This window comes from Lipotes vexillifer, unplaced genomic scaffold (genome assembly GCF_000442215.2).
Source record: "Lipotes vexillifer unplaced genomic scaffold, Lipotes_vexillifer_v1.1 scaffold86, whole genome shotgun sequence".
NCBI lineage: Eukaryota > Metazoa > Chordata > Mammalia > Artiodactyla > Lipotidae > Lipotes > Lipotes vexillifer.
Window position 1 is genome coordinate 976,672 of NW_006785406.1, and position 7,297 is coordinate 983,968.

A 7,297-nucleotide genomic window follows, 5' to 3' on the forward strand; every position below is an offset into this window, starting at 1 on the left:
CCCATAGAATGTACAATACTAAGAGTGAACCCTAAGGAATCACCTATGGACTTTGGGTGATTATGATGTGTTAATATAGGTTCTTCCTCAGTAACAACTGTATCGTTTTGGTGAGTGATGCTGATTACAGCGGAGGAGGCTATAATGTGTGTAGGTAGAGGGTATATGGGAAATCTTGGTTCCCTCCTCTCAATTTTGTTGTGAACCTAAAACTGCTCTAAAAAAATAAAGTCATTTAAAAAAAAAGGTTCTGTGAAAGGAATGCCATCATTATTGTCATGAAACAAGTTGGCTGATCGTCTTTTACTTTAAGCAGGACTCTAAGGTCAATGGAATAACTTTGAAACCTTCTTCATGCTAAAATTATCCAGAAGGGAAAAAGACATAAGTTCAGCCAAATTTTAAAAGGAGTTCTGCCATCTAAATAGTCACAAACTAGCTTTTTATGTTATAAGGCAAAGATCTTCACGTTATTGGTTAATAAATGTTAGCCATTTAGTCTGTAAAGCATTTATATTACATTTACATTAATGTGTAATTCTGTAAATGCAATTTTAAGTTTATAATATTAAATTTAATATTATATTTTTGGACCAGGTTGGCTAAAAGATTGAGTTGAAATAAAAGCTTAATGGGCATGTGCTTTTTTTTTTTTTTTTTTTTTTTTTATAAAAACAAGCAGACATTGGGATTAAAGCTGCATAAAATTATGAATGCTTTTGGATAAATATCATTGGGAAATACACACAAAAACATAGAAAAGTTATATCAGAGTAATAGGATTATATTTGATTTGTTTTCATTTTGCTGAACATTTTTTAATATTGCTTTTTCTTTTTTGCGGTACGCGGGCTTCCCACTGCTATGGCCTCTCCCGTTGCGGAGCACAGGCTCCAGACGTGCAGGCTCAGCGGTCATGGCTCACAGGCTCAGCCGCTCCGCAGCCTGTAGGATCTTCCCGGACCGGGGAACAAACCCATGTCCCCTACACCAGCAGGCGGACTCTCAACCACTGCGCCACCAGGGAAGCCCTCAGCATGTGCTTCTTTAGACATCTAACCCAACAACCTGAATCTTCAAAGTGGGCCCGGTCTCATTTCAGATAATTTGAAACGAACAATGAGGTAGAATTTCCAAAAGGCACCAAGAAACTTGGACTAAGCAAATGTTTGTTCTATTGATACTTTATTCCCTATCCCAAATAATGCTTAAGAACCCTTAGCACCTACCTACACTAGTTCCAGGTATTCTTTCTGACATTTTGTTCATACCTTTGACTTGAAGCTGTTAATGAAAACTGTGGTGTTTGAAAATCTTTGCCAAGAACTTTGGAATCTTGATCAAGAATTTCATGAAAGCAGAGGCTCCTGGGAAATGTGTGATTCTGCAACAAAGTTAACTTGTTATAGGACCCATTACTTTATCTTACCGAATAGCTAAAGCTTGAATGTATCTGAAATTACAATGCTATGAAGAGAAATCAGGAAACTTGAATAAGAAAGATGCATTACCTTAAATGTTGAATTTTGGGCTGGAGCTGAATTTTGAGCAAGAAAGCTGAATATGAGGAATGTTAGTTAAGAGACAATCAGGAACAGATAGTAATATAAAGAGACTTTTGAAGAGAAAGGATAGTAGAGGAGAACAGAGAGCTAGGAGTTGAACTATGGATTGGAAAAAAGAGGAGGCGCTAGCCAAGGAATCAGAAGACCAGGAAGCCAGGTAGGTTGTAGATCCCAGGAATTGTCTTAAAAAGGGGGGAAATAGGGTTTCAAGGAGGGTGTAGGATTGGGTGTGCCAAGAAAAAGAGGATGAGAAAATGGTTGTGACCTGAAAGTGTAAATTCAGTTTGTTGTTATCGGTTAGATTGATAAAAGCTAAGGAATAAGGTGGTAATGAAGGTGGGAGACTGCTTCTTTTGAGAAATGTGACAGTGAAAAGGTTGATAGTATTGTAACTGGAGGGAGTAGTAGTACTGAAATTTTTAAAATGACCATGGAAACTGCTGAAAAACAGAAGCCAATGGCAAGATGTTGAAGATATAACCACCTAGGAAGGTGGTGGAAGGTGGAAATGGAAAGGGACGGCATACGTAGTCCAGGAAGAAAGACTAGCTTTGGAGAGAAGGGGAGAATGGGTTAATTTGGTGAGAATTTGAGAGGTCATGAACAGGGTGTGGTTACAGATATTTTAATACGGAGAGAATATCAAACCGGAATTGGAATTCCATAGCTTTGATCCCTGGAAACTAGATGATTTTATCTATTAGTATGGATTGGGACTGGCACCTTAACAAGGAAAGCTTCAATAGTCCTTGGGGAGAATACGATAGGAAGTCAACCAAAGATGAGTGAAAAAAATTGTAAGTGGGAGTGCAGTCACAAATTCATACCAAGCAGGTAGAACTGTGACTTCCTCCAGTGAAAACCCACACACCTGTGGCCCTTGGGAGAGAAATCAGAAATACGGGTATCTACTGGAGACTGGCCGTTAAGACTATTAAAAAAGAGTTGAGCAATTCTAAGGCAAGACAGAAACAGAGCTGGGTATAGTAACAGAGATTTAGTCATAAATGGGGCTGATGACCTGGGAGACTAAGGATTGACTTTGTATTGAAAGTTGTGAGTGGGTGAAAGGTAGAAGCCACGGCCACAGAGAGGCGGGTGGAGAGTAGGGTAAGGCGACATTCAGCGGCATATTTTGGTCATGATCTCACGTTAATCAACTTTCCCTTCTGGCAGCTAAAAGGCTAGGATTTTCACGTCCATTTCACAGCTACTGACAGTAGTCCTAGGCTGTGGAAGGTGAAATCTGACTCCAAAGCAGAGGCTATATTTTCCCAGTCTACCTACATTCTTTACTCACTAACTAGCCAATGCTGCCGCCTTATGCAAAGCCGGCACCACGGAGAGGATCTGCTTTACAGAGGCAGGGACGACGCCAATCGGCCTGCGGCGAACAGTGTTGGGTCTAGATCGGCGACGAGGGAGGTCCCAAACAGTTCTCGAAACCTTTACACCCGCGCCGGGGGAAGCGCCTCGTCAACAGTCAACAATAAATCGCTAGTACAATGCTAAACTCTGAGGCCATCATCAAACCCGAGAGAGGAGGGAGCACAGTTTTGTGTCACCACCCCCTCGCGTTTCCGCAGAGCTCGTCCCGGGCGGGGGATGGAGGTAGCAGGAGCCGGGAGGGGCTGCGGGGAAGCGCCAGTCCCGCGACCCGGGGAGGGGCCTCGGTGGAGGGGCCGGGGGCGGGTTTCCCTCCCAGGTCTCGGAAAAGCTCCAAAAATGGCGGGCAGCAGCTCAGCTAGCGGGGCGCGCAAGCGCCGCCGCGGCCATCCTTCCGCCCGCCTCGGGCGGCCACGAACAGTCCACAGGGCCCTCACGGGGAGGTATCCGCCGCTCGCGATTGGCTGAGCTGGGCCAGCACTCCGTGCGGGGGCCGGGCCGCCACGCAGCGGCCACGTTTCCCGCCCCGCTGGCGCGCGTGCGCGTAATCCCCACAGGAAAGCGTTTGCGCGCGTCCCCGCCGCGGCTGCCAGCTCGCGCCTCAGCTCCCTCCCCTTTCCGGGCAGGTCCGTCCCGTCAGCGAGGCAGTAAGCACGGCGGCCAGCAGAGGGCGGTCCGGACCCAAGTCTGCAGCGGCGCCATTGGCGTGTGGAAAATGCCACCAGATGGCGGGTTAGGATTGCAGCTCCGTTGAAGGCGCGGCCCCCGCTCCCGAACCCCCGGCGACCACCCCGTAACAACCCCCCCACATCGGGAATAACACACCGGAGACTTTTAGGGGGAAACTAGGTCGACGGCCGGCTGCGCCCGGATGGGCAGCTGAGGTGAGTGCGGGCGGCGGCGACGGCAGCGGGGGGCGGGAAAGAGGGGGAATGCGGCGGCAGCGGCGCGGGGGCTGGAAGCGCCGATCCAAGATGGAGGCCGGGAGAGAGCGAGAGAGCGCGAGCGGGGAGCGGGCGGGCCCCGCGCGGGGGAGGGAGGCCGCGCGGGCCTGTGCGGGGCGCGGCGGTCGCCGGCCGTCCGGGAGCCGGGGGGAACGACTGTGGGCGCGGCGGGCGCCCCGGAGCCTTGGTCGCTCCGCAACCCTCTCGCGGGCCCCGAAAATTGTGCCCCCGCCCGTTCAGGCACTACGGCGACGGGCGCGGAAGCCTTTGTGGCGCGCTCGGGCCCGCCGCCAAGCCCGCCCTCCGCCCCCCCGCCTGGACTCTCGGGACTCGCCCGCGCCCGGCGGGGCCGGGCCGAGGCGGGCTGGTGCGAATGCCGCCCGCCGCCCTGCGTTTCTGCGGTGTTTTAGCGGCGGTGGCGGCGTCACATGACAACAAGCTCGCCTCGGCGGAGGGGCCGGGGGGTCGCTCGGCGAGGCGGCCGGCCCAGGCCTCTTCTCGGTGGGGTGGAGCGGGGGGCTGGCGCTTGGGGCAGAGGGGACGTCGAAGCCGGGCTTTCCCGCTTATTTGCCCTCCCCGCCCCCGACGGAGGCCTCCTTGTGAAACGTGTCCAGGCCGGAGCACTGCCCCGCTAGTTTGCCAGCCCCCCCAGGAGACGAGGCCAATAAAAGTTGTTTTCCCTCCTTTCTCGGGGTGGGGGTGCTGGTGAAGAGCTGGGAAACTGGAGTGCCTGGAGTTGGACCTGGGCCTCGATTGGAGAGTCCAAACGGGGTGCTTCTTGTGTGCTGTAGGGGCTAAGAAATTTTCAGGTTTTAGGATTGTCACGTCACCCCTTCCACCAACATTTGAAATTTTATCGATTTTTTTCACATTGCAGAGAATCGTGCCCTGGGCGTATAAATCATGGGATGGTTTTGGACGCTTATAGACTCAAAACGATGCTGTTTGTATGTGACGACAGCGAATTATTTGCTGTTAAAGTCGATGTTAAGATGATGAATATATAGTTTATTCCTTCTCGTGGTTGTGACTAGAAAGGACTTTATTTTGCATCTCTTAGCAAACATAGTGTTTATGAAAGTATTTGACTTGGCATAAAGAAAGTTGTGTGATTTGTAACTTACGTGGAATTTGACTACACATTTTAGATTTTCCTGTATCTTTTTAAGAAAATTAAAAATTCTGATGGTGAAGCACTTAGGAAAATACATATAACAGTGAAAATAAAAACAACCTGTGTATTGTATGATATATTGTACCACGTTCTTATATTTATAACGTACGAAATGTTCAGGCTAAAAAAATTTGCCCAAGGGGGGAAATAGTGAAAGATTCGGAAAGGTTGTTTACTTGCTTTGGATTTTTGAGAATAGTTATAACACAGTTTGTTTGCTCTCTAAATAAAGTACTAGAAAACCGACAAGGGTTTTGCTAAAGTTTTTTCATTACATTTCAAAATGTACATTAAGTTTTTTCATATGGTCTACCCATGGTCATTTTTACAACCAAACTACTTTTGATTGGAAATTTTTCAGTATCCACTTTAGTTTTGACATTCTGACAAAGCCAAGGGGTATTTAAATAGATTTGAAATACGGGAAATTGTTATGTTACTAGGAATGCTTCCCTTGAAGACAGTATGCAGGTACTGTTGATTTGAATGGCTCTTTTAAAGCCTTAAGGGGGCTGTGGTAGGGGAGAAGAGAGCCCTGGACTGAAGTTACTTTAAACATACCCTAGGTTTGTGATCTTTGGGGTGTCACTCTTCCAGCCTTTCTTTCCTCATCACTAAAATGAAGGTAATAAATTATATGGTAGTTGTATAACGAGCTGTGTGTGGAAAAGCCCTTCTTAATTATTAAAACTGTAAAAATTTATGTAATTTTATAGTTTTAGTCTTTTTCCTTGATTCTGGACCTGTATATCTTCATAACCAGTGCTGTGAGGAGATACAGTGCACTCTGGAGAAAAAGATGTCTCTTCCCCCTTTTTATCCTTTTCTGCTTTGTCCTATGTTGATGGAGTGTATTAGTTTCTTTTTATGTATAGCGAAGTACCACAAATTTACTAGCTTAAACAACACCCATTTATTAGCTCACAGTTTCTGTAGGTGAGAAATCTGGGTACTTTGGGCTCTCTTTTCATCATCTCACCAGGCTAAAATCAAGGTGTTAGCTGTGGCTGCAGTTCTCATCAGAGGCTCATGACCTTCTTCCATGCTAACTACTTGTTGGCAGAATTTCCTTGTGGCTATATGACTGATGTTGCCATCTTCTTTCTAGCTGTTGGCCAAGGACCTTTCTCAGTTCCTTACCGCATGTTCACGTAGGCATTTCACATCATGGCTGTTTGCTTTCATCCAGGCAAGCAGAAGTCAGTTGCTCTGGCTTCCTCTGTCTCTGTCCTTTGGACTCCCTTTTAAGACCCCTTTTTAAAGCTGATCTGATTTGGTCAGACCCACTCAGGAAGGTCTCCTTTTTGGTGAACTCAACTGATTAGGGAACTTAAATACATATGCAAAAATCTATTTGCCATGTAACAATTACAGGAGTGATGTTCCATTATATTTACAAGTCTCTCCCACGCTCAAGGGGAGGGTTATATACTAGGGTGTGGGTCATTGTGGGTTGTTAGAATTTTGCTTGCCATGGGGAAAGAAGTATCTTTACAGTTGCTTCTTTAGAATCTGGATGTACAAGAAGAGCACATAGGCAGAGCAGTGTAACCCCATCTGGTAAGTTTACTCATACTGGTTTTGTCTTCATGCTTTTTCCGTTTTGTATTTCATGGTACCTCAGTTGAAAGTGCGTCCCTCTATAAAAGCATTTTATTGCATTTAGAGGAAATTAAAAATAAAAGTTAAAATGTTAAGTAAAAAGAAAAAAGACAGTAGAGATTATCTAATTCTCATTACTGCTTGATACCTATTTTACTCATTTTAGGCATGAGATTGAATCTCAGGGAAGTTAAGAAATTTAAATGCCTAAGATCACACTCTTATTAAGTGACAGGTAGATTCATAAACTCATTACAGCAGACATTTGCTTTGGTGTGATTGGTCCAGCAACTTTTGAAGAAGGGATTATGAAAAAGAACAGTTATTTAAAATAGAGTAGGGATATTATTGGTGGACAAAGAGGGTAGCAGAAATCGGTCATGGTATGCGGGAGGTTTAACAGTCCAAGAAGCAAAACACCTTCAAGAGGAGGCAATTAGGACAGTTTTAGTTAAGAATAACAAGATTTAGAGACTATAACCAGGAGTTAAAATTGTTCGGGAGGTACAGCTTAATTTCTTAATAGAGAGGTGATATAGTAAGCGCTTGGAAAATCTTTGTTAGCTGAATTAAAATATGAATCTCTAGAATTTAGATGATTCTTGGTACTGTGACGCTCTGTAGGG

General features: G+C 46.0%; 1 protein-coding gene across 2 annotated transcripts in view; it reads left to right on the forward strand.

Annotated features, from left to right (window-relative positions):
* Positions 1 to 3,626: 3,626 nt before the first annotated feature.
* STAG1 (STAG1 cohesin complex component) overlaps positions 3,627 to 7,297 on the forward strand; it is a 459,794-nt gene continuing 456,123 nt past the window's right edge. Inside the window, exon 1 of one of the 2 annotated variants that reach the window (XM_007457539.1) lies at positions 3,627 to 3,835. The gene's annotated coding sequence lies outside the window, so the exon portion shown is untranslated. The remainder of the gene's footprint in view (positions 3,836 to 7,297) is intronic. The other variant, XM_007457540.1, reaches the window with a different exon arrangement.